At 32.9% G+C, this 15,233-nt stretch overlaps 1 protein-coding gene across 2 annotated transcripts in view; it reads right to left on the bottom strand.

The window, feature by feature from the left end:
• LOC113498366 overlaps positions 1–15,233 on the bottom strand; it is a 108,266-nt gene that overhangs the window by 77,391 nt on the left and 15,642 nt on the right. The window lies entirely within an intron of this gene.

Raw genomic sequence — 15,233 nt, 5'->3', positions numbered from 1 at the left:
GCCGCTGTGGGGCGCCGTCCTCACGACACATACCATAGCGTTTTATACCCATCAAATCGACCGATAATTGAAATGAGTTCCTTGTAAAAAGCAGAAAAACGATTATCCCTATACCTTTTAAGACGTCCGAGATACACAAATGGACTTTGTATTAGAATTTATGTCACTTAAAAGAGATGATATAAAAAAGCGCCGACGGGCTTACACGCAATAAAAATATGGGAACGACGAGAATGCCTTCCCGGTTGTCAATCGAGGGGTTTCATAATCGTAAAATGTTTTTTGATCTACTCAAGCGGTGTGCTCGTGTTTGATAATGTTTTGTTTATAATTGATTGTAGGATTTATGTTTGACGGACTCGCACTAGAATTCATTCACAGGGCTTAATAGTTTAGACACAGATTTATGATCCAAAACATTTATTTGACGTTTACTTATCACTAAATCTTTAATACAAGAATGAATTGAGGAATCAGTGAAAGAAGACTATTTAAGTATTGACATCATTTTTTACGCGCAAGAAGAACAATTTTAATTGAACAGATTGTAATAAAAATATTGAACATATGATGCAGTTATATTTAATATAACATACTGTATCGTACATAGAGGTCCAACACGCGTTTAATTTATTAAAATTGAATTAATAACACGCTGTGAGTCAAATGCGTACGACACATCAATATGCTGATATTGATTTTATGACTTTAAGTGGCAATTACAAGCGTTGTTTATCTAAAAAATTTAGGTGCTCAATGAGCGCGTTTTACGATCAACCGAGTAATATCGTATTAGTTAAACTAAGAAGCGATAAAAAAACATTTTAACGTTCTTAAAAACCGATAAAGTAATATAATTATTGCATTCTAGTTGCCGCTTTCACTTGAATCCATCATTTTACTAAACACCCTAAAAGATTATAATTATCTTTAATTACAGAGACGGTTCCTTGACGGCCATTTTTCTCGTTTCTTAACTATTTTCTGACAACTAATAACGCGTTGCTTTAATCGGCAGGTAATTTATATGCCGAATTCTTTACGCCCTGAACGATTAATACGATGTTCTTTTTAATATTCATAACATTGAGCCGCGTTTTGAACGGAAATGCACACTCCACCGATCAGATTTTATTAGATCGATTTAGAAGTGTATTTCGAAACATAAACTTGAAAAAAAACACAAAAGGATCGGCTCTTTAAATATTGATGTTTATTGAAAATCAAATAAAGCCTTTTGTACCTACCATTGAGGTTTTATTGTTCCTTGTTTAACAACCGTCCTATAAAAATATAACTCTATTCAAGCCTTCTTTTAAACATTACTCAAATATAGCCGTGAAATATAACCTCCAAAATTTAGTAAAATATTTCTGGGTTAACCCGTAATCTAGACATAGGTATTCACGTTATGCCTAGCAAGATAAAGGTAATGAGGTATTAACCCAATTCTACTACCAAGGCCTAGAAGATAAAGTAGCAAATGTTTTGCCTATGATGCAAGCAAGAACTAACAAAAAAATTGTATTTCGTAAGCCGTTCACAATTTACTTAAATTTAAGGATTTAAGGATTCTTAAGCACGAACATTAAAATGTTCGTGCTTAAGAATGCGTTGTCAATACTTTTTGGAATTCAATTAAAGGACTAAGATAACCTAGTTTTCTATTTCAATTTATAGAATTTTATTTGTATTCGTCTTCTTCACATGAATGACAAAAACAAAATTATTATTAAGCAATATTAAAGATTTATTTAACAAAAAGCATGGCTAACGGCTGGCTGATATCATAATTTATCATATGAAGGATGCATCAAAAACCCGCTTTTGTAACAAACAATTTTACATACTAAAAGGGTATTAAAAGCGATATAATTAAAAACTTTAACGCTGAATATATTTCACGAGTAATCGAGATACGCTGATAGTCGCCGTTAATAAGACATCAACGGTTTATGGTATAAAAATCCAGCCTCCAAGTTAATATAATACCTATTCATTAAAAACACTTGCGCCATGTAAAAAATGTTGCAGTTTAGCTGTGGCCCAAGTTGGGAAAGGGAAGCGGGTAAAAGTAGAAGCGGGTCTTTTTGACAGGACGTTATATTATTTTATAATATGTATAGTATAATGTGGTCCTAAGCTATTTTTGGGACACGGTCACTCAATTTCAATAATAACTTTCGTAAAATAAAAAAATATAAATGAAATGATGAAAGTTTTTAAGGTTATGAACGGGCTTTATAAGGCTTTATGAACTAGATACTTTTTTAAAACATTTTTGTACACTTAGAAAGTAAGTGTAAATAAATTACGTTAATGTTCATTACCAAACGATTGTAAAACGTATTTTCTTTGAGATTTAAAAACAGTCAGAACTTCTTAAACTCTATTGACAATGCACCGAATAGTAGAAAGGTTGCAACACATCACATCGACATACCAAAGAGTTGTTACTAACTAATAAATTATTTATAAACTCATATGAAGAGCCCAGTCACTTGTAGACAATTGTCATAAGCCGAGAGTTAGCTAAGTAGGCTTTTACTTGTTTGAATTGTGTTTTTTTTCTCTCTATTATTCCGCCTACAGACCTCTGTCTTGGTAACAGGTGTGATCATTAGGAGTGACTTTATATAACAGATACGTGTTTCAGAAGTTCAAGATATAAGTATAATCGAATAGGTCCGTGTGGCAAATGTTGTTTTTACTTTTATTGGTATTTGTAACACCTAACTTGCCCTAGCTAATCTTTAGGACCTTAATTATGCTCTTTCATATATTACGTAGACTTTTGCAAGTAATTCAAATAATAATTCAAGAGTACATTAAAATTTGTCGGTTGATAAAAAAATCGTTTCTTTTTTTAAAACGAAGCTTTTTTTATAAATAATCCCAAATCTAATCGTATACTTCACAGTGCTGGGTGACCTCCATTATTATTTTCTAATTCTATTTTCTAAACTCATTTAACAGGAACACATCACTACAAAACTAAATGAAAACTGATTAAAAACTGCTTTCTACGGAAAGTCATTAAACATCAAATTGGCCTTCTGTAGCAACCTTCTTTAGTGATTTATAAGAGGTTGCTATTGTAAACTGTCAATGTCGCTTTCACCGCCCACGCTCCCTCTCGTCACTCAACCCAAGGTGTTAACCACTAAACCCACAATTACGCATATTGCTTTATCACATAAAAGGAGCCGACCAAAGCCATTATGACGCGGACACCGAATTAAAACGAAAACATTTAATTTTGCTATTAATATGTTGTACATTATAGAAGATCGTGTAAGTAGCTATAAGCTTACATTCTTTAGCATTGCCAGTAGCTGGAGTAGAGTTTTAAAATTATTTTGCTTTAGAATAATGTTCGGGTATTAAAGTTAATTAATTTTCAAAAAGAAGCATTATCGGTAGAACAAAATTTTCAACACTTACGTCAAGGTCCACAAGGTCCTATCATTTAAAGGCGTCAAATAGCGATAGAGAGTCATTGGTATTATGAACTAAGACTCGCAGGTTAGAATACGAGTGGAAGTTTACATTTTTCCATTGAACTTAATATTTGTATTCAATTGCAAATATTGTTGGTTACACAGCAAATTAAATAAGAGAAAGGTACGTACATCCTTAAATTAAATTTCCCAGACCAATTTTATTCCATAAACCGAACTAAATCGGAAAATTACCGAAAAGCGAGGAACCTACTTTTAACAAGCAAATTATTTACTAGGTATTTATACGCGTAACTTTATATTTAAGGTTATCAACCCCAATTGTTACCGGTCAAATACAACGCTTAAACATTGATCTTTAGAAAACCCTTTTACTGAAAACTATTTTTGTAGCAAAATAAAATAATACCATTATTTTTCTTTACACAGTCTTCATACGCTTTTCTACTCTTTTCTTTTCTTAGAAAATTGAGCTCTATGTAACAGCAATAAGGTTTTCAATGCCATGTTCCGTGGTTACTGAGGTTCCTAACTCGTGTAGTTCATTCTACAACTAGTTTGTCGTTGATAGTATTGTTATCTGAAAACGAACTTGTTACAAGAGAATTGTTTGTATTAACTTTGTCGTACCGTATACAGGACGTTGGGAGCGACAACCTTCTAACAATTACTTCAGTATCATTGGATTCGAACTTATAACTCTGTAGGTACTATTTTATATTTTAAAGAAACTGCCAATAGGGATGATGACTGGAATATAAAATGATTCAGATGACTGGGTATAAAAAGAAAAAATCTCATTGATCCCTCAGTTAAATAATTGAAAAGTATGAGAGACGTATTGTTCCTTTTTCAGAAAAACTTGAATTGGCAAAGATTTACTGCTTTAAAGTTTAGGAGAGGGGGCCTGTGTCGCAACGATATGGTAAAATGTATACTCAATCGTTACGTCACGTGGAAATATTAATAGATTGGTTTAAGCCTAAAAAGTCCCACCGCTGGGCAAAGGCGGTTTTAATGTAGGGAATATTTGAGTATTGATCACCACGCTAGCTGACCATAGCTAGACTGGTTCTTGTTAATTTGATGCAACTCTTAGGGTGATAAAAAATGATTAAATCTGTTGTTAAGATTACTGTCCTAGACCTCGATTAATTTATTTGAGCAGTGCTCGAAGTCTTTAAGCGATGATTTGATAAATTTTGGTTTTATTCGTTTCGGAGGTAGTAAGTATGATATTAAATTGCTGAAACGTTATATAAGTTTCAATAAAACCAATGTACGTTATTCAAAAACAGCGACACTATAAACTATAACAATAAAATAGTGAACGAAACTGTTAATAAAAACTTAAACTAAAATAAAATATTCAATTATTCATACCATCCACCAGTGTTAGGTACAAGAACTATCTGATGCGAAAGCATTAAAATCTGCATAACAAAAACAATCGATAGTCAGACTAATAAAACTGCTATTTCCTTTCATAGATAAATTCTTCATAAAATCCAAAGTCTCGTGGGGTCCTATCAAAGTAATGCTAATTAATTTATTGTCACGTTCACGCTTCATTAATGTATTATGCACATCTTTTGTTGGACGGATGTTAATTATTTATGAGGTATTAGAGTTTTATTTACCGATCAAACTGAAAGGAAATGGGGACAGTTGTATGGACAGCTGAGGCCCGGAACTTGAGGCGTGATATCACTCTCTTAAATGGAAAGAGAATTGAATATCATTCTATAGTTTATAATTGTCATGTGTCATTGACAATGTCATCATTGATCATGATAATGAAAACATGTTTATTGGAATACATACATCTAAGTCATTAATTTATCAAAAAGAGTCTCAAAATGTAATTCTTAAGCTTTTGATTTATTTTTTAAACAAACTTTAAACAGACTCGATGAAAAGTTTTATTACCGTCTTTCTTATATCTAACCAGTCCAAAACATGCATAAATAATTTAAATGTGAAAGAATGTAGAATAATAAATTAAATTCAAAATAGATCAAAGTTACAATAACACACATTCTTCATAAACATGTATCAATACACAACAAAAAAGTATTTTATGACAAAAATTAAACTGACACAAAACCATAGATCATAAAAATTACTTTAAAAAGTTTCAAGTTTGTCTCCGGTCGCACCGAATTTATGCGCCCACGCAGTTTTAGTAAAAGTTGCTTTCCAAACGCAATTGTATGGCGTGACCAGCTCAGAAAACATTCTCATACTTACTCATAGTAGGGGAATGATATTTGTTTGAATTTTGAGTTCGGATGAACACATTGCCAACTTAGAAGAACTTACTTCGCATTTCAGTAGTTTAAGGTCCAGAATGAATTATAATAAACAAAAATAAACCTATTCTATCTGCTAACAAAAACTCTATTAAAAATGACGTACTTAGTCCAGAAAACGCATAAAATAAAGAAGCACATTCCATTTCTCAACACTTCAATAAATTTATTTATTAAATATGCACAATAAATTGAAAATTAAATGTGTGTGGAATAATTATTTCGATGACTCTAACATGCGATCATGTTACGGTTAAGGTCTTTTATACACGAGCCACCGAAAGTATACTATACCGGACGACTTAACCACCACTGAGTTTCCAACAACGCGCGACTTTGTAAGAACCTCATTGGCTTTGCATGGCGGTATTTAATTGGAGACTTTTATTTTTAATCAGATCCATGCCTATAATATATGAAAAGCTAGTAGCTACTATGAACTAAGAACTTGTTGGCCAAACCGAATGCGATCACAAATAGCGTCTGCACTTGTTATCAACATGGGGTATTGCAGACTTATTTTACCTCGTTTACAAAGACCCTTATCCATATGATAATGAACGCATTACCTCGACCGTCTGCCCACTAAGACACCCGACACCTATTAGCTAAACAAATTGTAATTACATACATCACCTCTGTTTAATTAAAATCTTATTACGAATTCACACCTGGGTTGAGATATTAGGCGCGGCGTGAAGATTAGCTGGTGTCGCTTTTAGTATAAGTGGCTCTTGTTTTGGGTTCATTATAACCAGTAGATTAATTTTGTTGGTAATTGGACGTCTAATCTGCAGTGATTAGTAGCTCCCGTCAAAGTTAATGGGCAGAAGTGATATTTTGATGTGAGAGCAGAGGTCAGGTATTTTTGGTGTTGGAGAATTAATTTTTGTCGTACCTTGCATTAACAGTTATACTTATCAGTATTTAGAACATGATAATCTGCATTTCAATTAATTAAATTGTGTCAACAAGAAATTACCTGCGTGATTTAGTTTTATCTTAGAGTTGGATTTCAAACAGAATCCATTACGACTGTTTTCTTTTCGTTGATAACTTTCCGACACTTTTTCTCTATGATAGTTTTGTAGGACACAAAAATAATTTGAATCCTACAATTACTAGTTATCTAACCAACATACTTTTAACAAAACAAACATTTGGGTATTTTATTTCTGGGTACAAAATGACCAATACTATATTTCTTAAATCTCCATTGCTTTATCCTTAAATGACATAAACTTGGGTCACAGATTCTCAGAAGTAACTACAGACATGTTTACTGCATGAAGTACTTTATAATGTATGTTACCTCTTTGATTACAACTGACCTATAGGATTTCATAACAACATTTATGATATAAAGTCCTCAGGTGCTAGGTATCGTGATGGCAATCGGTGAAGAAAACTAATCCGTCTATTAGTATTAGAGGCCCATCGCCACTTAGCCCATTCAATTTGTGAGTGGGCAACTGTTAAGGCGAAGTTTTTAGAAGGCGAAAAAGTTTATTTAACATACTAAACATTATCTATTTTACCTAATGAGTAAGTCTGTGTTTTTAGATTACATTCTCTATTAAGCATTGAAATGCAGTTTTAAAGAACAATTTTTTTTTACAAAAAACTAAAGAAAGTTATTCTTATTTGAACATTATTTACATCAAGATACAAAGAAAAAAGGTTTTTGTAAACATAAAGGTTGTAATGCCTGTTAACGGATAAAAATAAACGTTATGTTATGATTTCATTATTAAGGAGAATAATATCAAAACCACGTTGATCTGATAAAATACCTAACAAACGCGGGATTATTTTGGGAAAATGATTCACATGAATTGTTTATAGCAATGAGGTATTTTAAAATTTGACTAAAATAGCCATCGCTCTGTACTGTCGTTGTTGGTGCTTTTGAACATATAGATATATCATATACGAATAATTGACAGTTTAAAGGTAAGTATTTTATGATTGTTTTAAAATACAACAAGAAAATACTCCAACAGTCAATTACCTTAGCGAGCTACGTCTGCTTAAGACACACCATCTCAATAATTCAATAGGCCCCATATTTGGACGGCCGGCGTTGATTTGAGTGACATATGAATTACACTGTCTGGGGCCAACTGCCTCACGTACGCAACACTCTTTAGCGAAATTTAATTTGAATTACTAAATACCTAGTAATAAAAAAAGTTTAAATAAAGCAACAAACAAAAATTAAAGGCAAAGGTTTACAGAATCAAATGCTTTCCTTAATTCCAAAAAATTCAAATTGTATAATCCGGCAAGTCATTTGAGTAAAATATTTTTACCAGGAAAATCAGACTAGAAAACCAGAAAAGGAAGTGAAGGAAATGAAATCGCTCATAAAGTAGTTGGAATAGCTTTAATTGCATAATAAATCTGAGTATCAAAGATTTATGACAATTATTTTCAAACAACGACAATGGTATAACTTAAAATATTTATTGGATCCGTTAAACTGAAATATTTGGGACAATTACAGGAAACAAGGGGAAGATAGAACAAAAACTAATTTCTAAAAGAAAATTCAACCATCTTAGAACCGTAATTAGATATGAAATACCTGTACCTTGAGAAACTCTAATCTTTTACGAAGCTCAGATGTAAATGGAATAAACTTACGTCAAGCTTCAATACATTAGCATCAATAACTTTAGAAGCCCACAATAAGAAGTAAAACAAATGAGGCTCACCGCCAAAGTAACGGTGCACCTGAATAACGAAATGGTATCGCCATACATCAAACATCGCCACAAGAAACAAAACCCGACGAACATACAGAATCAATCATGATTGATTTGTTTTTAAATCCCGCCCACAGTTACAAGTAGCTGAAATAAAAAAATGTCTGCCTTTCAATGCGTCTAGACAGTTCTGTTGTAATCGGTAACGTCGTTCGCTAATTGGCGCCAACGCTTGTACCAATGTTTTTGATTTGTTGTTGCTACGTTTCGTTCTAAGTGCTCGTGTACTTTTTTGATATTGTTTCTTGATCGTACAATCACGTTTGAAAAAGTTTCGATACTTTGACACGCGCTTCCTTTTAACTGCCTTAAAGTTATTGAGCTTATAGAGTCTGTTTATTAAAACGTCATTACTATAAAGATAAACTTAATGATAGGATCTAAGTTTAAATCCATGAAAGGCACACTCCTTTTAAGAAACGTTTGTCCAAACATTGGATCCAATATGGTGTAATGTGAGACGGTAACAAACAATATGCCTCTACCCACATACAACAGTTATTGTAGACGCGTTGGTCGGTGACGCGACGGTTTCTTAATGTGCGAATAAAAAATAGGTTTGAATCAATAAATCGTGTAGTAACACGTATGTGAAGACAGCCGTTAGAAAGGTAACCGATGTACATGGAAGCATTATTTAAATTTATGTAGGTGTGAGAAAGGGGCTCTAGTTGAACGGTCTGCGCAAAGGATTGATCTAAGTTAGAAGCTAGCTGCCGATGTAGCTTAGATGGGTAATCCATATGAATGAGTTTGTTTTGAAGATTCTTTAGAAAGACACGTTTAGCTGTACAATAGATATGACTGAGGTAAAACACTTATTCCTAATAAGTGAAGAACTTAATAAGACGCAACGAAATCTCCAAATGAGCAGACTTTTGCTTTAGGCCATTATAAAACTCTACAAATAATCACCAAAAGATCCTAAACTCCTATTCTACAAACCAACACTGATCAAAGAAGCCAACGGCTCCTTAACAGTCTACTTACTACCTACTTCACATAAATAAAGCTACACGATACTTTACGAGCTTCTAACATCACATTTGATTTAAAATCATCGCTTTCACTGGGACACGACAAGTTATTGCCTTAGCAATTACATCCTTAAATGGTAACCGAAAATAGGCGGGCAATAAAATTCCGTTGCAATAAATTCCTAAGCGCCAAATTATTGTCATTTAACTACGTAGCGGCAACTTCTATTGGATGTTCAAAGTATCCAATCTCACCTGTGAGCTGTTATCTTTGGCGGAACTGTGATTGTGTGATGAGCACTTTCCCTGTTTGGCATCGTAAACATCATCTTGGAAATTCTTTTTACAGAAACGTTCTTATGTGTAATTAGACTTCCGTATCCAAAGGTCCCTATCCCTGTGTGTTGGTACTGGTTTTACCGAACTGGTCACTCGCGGCGCGTGAGAGAGACAAGTGGGTGAAAACTAGAGAGGCTTTTAGACATTTGAGGTTAGGAATACATCATAATTCTTATATAGTTAGTGGGTAACAACAAGCCCTCTGCATGTCGGACCTGTGTCCCCGTGTACGCTTTTAAAAAGGACCGGGTCTTTTCCCATAAAGCTATCGAGTCAAAATTAAGAGATACAAATATAGCACATGGATAAGAAGCTTTAGAACATACAAATAATATATCTAAAAATAATCATCTTCTTACTGACGTCAACGACAAGATATTTGACACGAACACTATAGATTTGATTATTCTTATTCAAATGTAATTCTAATTGGAATTACATTTGTGAGTCACATACAATATTTGTCATAGGTATTGTTGTATAGAGTTACCGTGAAGGTGATATAATCCTTTGATAAGAGATACATTAGCTCAGACTTAAAAATAGAAGAATATGCATTGGGCAAGGTGTGGCTGTTAATTGAACAAGTTGGAATATTCAAATACCTATACGAATAAAAACAGTATACGTTATTACATTTTGTTAAGCTCTGTTCGGAATATATGATGTACTCGTACGATGTAGGTATGGATAAGTTTTTCTAGTGGATTTAGATTAAAACTAAGATGACTCAAGTCATGATAGGCACATTCTTAAAATCATTTTTTTTTAATTCTTAGGTACAATTCTCTAATCATCAAGAAAAATATTTAGGCAAGTATTGATATTATATAATATCAGCTAGTAAATGTCCCTTTGCTGAACACAGGCACCTTTACATAAAGGAGTTGTTTCTCAATGGAAAATTTTGATTCCAATCTATACTTCTATACTAATATATAAAGCTGAAGAGTTTGTTTATTTGTTTGAACGCGCTAATCTCAGGAACTACTGGTCCAAATTGATAAAATCTTTTTGTGTTGAATAGACCATTCATCGAGGAAGGCTTTAGGCTATAAACCATCACGCTGCAACTAATAGGAGCGAAGATACAATGTAAAATGTGAAAAAAACAGGGCAGGTATAAATCATAACTTATATTTTCTACCCACGGGGACGAAGTCGCGGGCAACAGCTAGTACTTTATATAATTGCAATGCGTTTCCCTCGTTTTTCGATGCAAATACTGATTTTTTGAAACCTTTTAAACTTATGCGTATCCTTCATTAAATTTAAACTAAACGATGTTTATTATGTTCGGAAAATCATTTAAATCAGAGTAATGTAGAGTTACTTTAATTTGGAAATCAAAGTTATTCCGGAATGATAACTAATATCATAAAAGACAAAGCAACTATTTTTTAAAAAAATCCCATACACATATACCTATGTTCTCACGTTTATGGTGTATTACTTAAGTGCTTAAGTTTTGTTATATAACAATTTTACGCAGTAAAAAACCTAAAATATTTGGCTTGCACTTCGCGTACTAATAACACTATTAACATATAATAAATGTTTCGAATAAGTAAATAGTGTATGACACACATTTTTTTACTTTTAAACTCTCATTGAGGCCAGTAAGATTTGAATCTTGTTGGGAACCAATAATATAATACAGGTATTCCATTTCATCGTTATTCTGTTATTTTTTAGTAATATTAGCCGCAATCTATGATTTCAAACTGCTATTCCTAATGCAATTCCTGGACTGCACTATAAACACTTAATGAGGACATATAACCATTGTGGAAAAGAAACGACTCTGAAGGGATGCTAAACAAAAGGGACTCTTTAAGCAATGCGAAAGAAAACGCCTCAATAGATCTCGACCTATATAAATAATCATTCATAATTGCTTCATTGCAAGGACTAATAAAAACAGATTTATCATTCATTTTAATCCATATACAAATTTTCAGAATCAAGACAGCTCATTAAAGATAATAATAGCCAATATCTAGAATATGTGCACATTTCCTTTTAATTGCATTATCTTTTTATTCCGATAACTTCATTCATGTGTCACTAAATGATTAAAGCAGGGATTATTGAACTCCATTCTTGTAATTCACATTATTTATCATTAAGATTGTAATATATGAATATTGTTTATGAATAATCGAATGTATTGTGTAATTGTTTTGTGAGAATAATTAAGTGAAATGATAAGGAAAAAGGAGAGTCGTTTAATAGTGACAAAAATCAATGCTAACCAAGGAACTATACTACTCAAATAATTCAGGAGAAAAAAACCTGTAAGAGATTTTCTAGTTTTTTTTTTTTGTACTTTGATGGTTATTAAAATGGATACACACAGTATGAAATTGACTGAAACCGCTCGGCTCAAAGTGCTACGAAATATTAAAATATTGATACATAATGAAACAATGTTCTCTGCTCTATTTTTGACACGTGTTCTCAACATATAATTCAGTCATTAGACTATTATTAATTAATAAAGTTGAGAACACAAAACCCAATTACACTGCCTAACCTGTGGGTCAAGCCAGGTCGTCAATAAACTAACTTGCAAACACTATAACCTCTTTTAATAAACCTTAACACGATACTTCATTACACGAACTGTACCAATTACTCTTCACTTAATTAAGAACTGACCAATGCCTGCACTATGAGTTTATAAAACAGAAATGTCGCTGTTGAAGAAGCGAGACACCACTACGCATAATGTAGAGCGCTGTCTTATTCCCACAATTGCAATTGTCCTGTTTTTAGAGATCATAGTACAGGACAGGTCGTGCAATCTAACAGCTAATATTTTGTAACGTCGTTTTGATAGCTAGTTAAGCAAGCAGTGTCGGTTGCAAACTACAATTAACCAGTCTTGAAATATTAGGAGAGCGACACTATTGCGATTATTTGACACAGTAATTAATTGTAGAGACACTTCAAAAACTGGAATAAGGAAATTCAAACAAGCGGCGAAATTGTAGGTATCATTCTGGACTCGGCTTCTGCATTTAAAATTATTCAATATACATAGGAGGCCTGGGGAAATACTTGTAGTAAATGGAAGAAAATAATATCGCTAAAATTCCGGTAAAATTTTTGGTAGATTTTATGGTACAATGAGCCCACTTGTAAATATTAGACATTTTACTTACGAGATAATTCATGGATATGAATCTTCCAAGTATTGATAGCCGTCATCGATATTGCGATACAGTTACATACGAGTTTAAAACTGTCTTATATTGATTCTCAAGCTTGTGTTAAATAACGGATAACTGACAGACTAATATCATAGGAAAGGAATAAATTAGATAGAGCAGATTAGGATAAAACTATGTTTTGTTCAACAAAAAATCTTATTAGCATGGATTGCTTCTAAGGGGTTTTCGGGTTCATGACCGACAACATAAATACTACTGGGTGCGACTTTATTCCAACGTGGTAAGGTCCATTTTTGTAAGTCTTTTTCTTACCATATGCTGCCAGAAAACATTCTGAGCACCTACGGTATATTGAAACGCCACTTAAATGAAATCAGCATTCGCTAACAGATGTGACTTATTGTATCTCAATTCAAATGCCCAATTCTAATTAGACACATCGGTTTACAAAAAAGCAATATGTATGCTAATGTGTAAGTTCCTACGATGTATTTACATGATAAAGTAACATACTGTGTTACACGGGACTACTGAGTTGCGAATGTCTCTCATTGGCTATGCATCGGCTCAGACAACTGCTGTTATTAATTAGCCCATTGTGCCTACTTTTGGTACGACTTGAATACAAAGAGTGGGTGGAACTGATCGGTCAAGGGTACAATTGGGATTGCAACCGAATCTTCTTAACCTTTAAATTCGTAGACAAGACGCTATAAAGACTTATTCGCTGTTTATTACTGGTATTAAGGAGAGACGATGATAAAAATATGTATAAACACTATTTTGAAGTCCAAGTTTTGGAATTAACGAAGTCGTGTTGTATGCTTATACCATAATAGACCTGCTTAGTCTGTATTAATAAAATATGCGATGAGAATAATATTATGACATTTTTATTGTTTCTGTTTTATGTTGAGACTATTATCATAAAGAAAAACGGATCGATACTATGTAATTATTCCTTTTAGGTTTATGGATGATCAAAATTGTATGTAAGAAAACTAAACTAAAAAATGAGGATTCTTAAATTCTCGATGTTGCCCTGATAGCACATTCTATAAAGTTCCAGAAATCTGCTTTCCAGAAATAAGTAAAATTATATTTTTATAGTTCCGTAGCCCTAAATCCAATAAAACTGTTGTAGTCTTAATAGTACACAAAAGGATTACGACATCTCTTAAACAAAATCAAAGCGGAAAGCTGAGCCGCTAATCTAAGACACAACATTAACAATTTTATCGATTTTCATATCAAGTAAAAACTATAAAGCGTACACAAAAAATCACTCGAATAAATCGATATCTCGGATTCACCGATCATCGATATCTCTCGATATATCGGTGACTCGTAAAATGTAAATTAATCTTGTAATAACGAATTATCTGTTTAACATCAAACAATGTGACATTCCATACATTGGGACACATCTTCGTGACTTTTTCAACAAACTCTGTGAGCAAATATTTCGAGTGGTTGCCAAATGTTTTTGCATTTCTACTTTAATGTTACCAACTCACGTAAGACCTACTTTACTTATTGAATATATTGGTTCTTTATTTGACATTTCTTAAGGATAAAGTATTTACACGTTCCTGTAGGTATGTTCACGATGAAATATTAGCACGAAAGTCTTTTCAAATTTTCGTGAAGTCGACCAATATTAAAGTCTCTTTTCTTGTATGAAAATTGAAGAAATTTTAATTTGAATGTCGATTTAACACATGACATACGCATTAGATTAACTAAATGCTTTACTCCCAAACAGTCGGAAGCGCATTTCACAGTAACTTCGCTGTGTGAACGAACTTTATCTGTCTTATCGAAGAGCACTTACCGTAATCTGTCGATGGGAATTTATTTCTACACTAACAACTAGCAACAGAACATTAATGTTAGAATAATGTGAAATATATTCACTAAACACGAAACCTTCTTTCACGAAATCTGGTGGTTCAAAGTTCTTTAAGGCTCATTAAATCAAACATTGTTTTAAGTACAGTTATAGACAAAACACAGCATGAAAATATAAGTGTTCACGGTTCTATTGTAAATAAACAGAGCCAACATAGTTTGGATAATGACAATGTGAAATGTATTCAAAGTTTTCGCGTAGACAAAGGTAGAATAGATGAAACCGCGTCATAAATTGAGCAGTAACTAGCCACTCCCGTAAAACACGCCGAAGAATTTAACGGAATGT

This window comes from Trichoplusia ni, chromosome 10 (assembly GCF_003590095.1).
Source record: "Trichoplusia ni isolate ovarian cell line Hi5 chromosome 10, tn1, whole genome shotgun sequence".
NCBI classification, from domain to species: Eukaryota; Metazoa; Arthropoda; class Insecta; order Lepidoptera; family Noctuidae; genus Trichoplusia; species Trichoplusia ni.
This window is presented reverse-complemented; position numbering and strand designations above follow the sequence as displayed.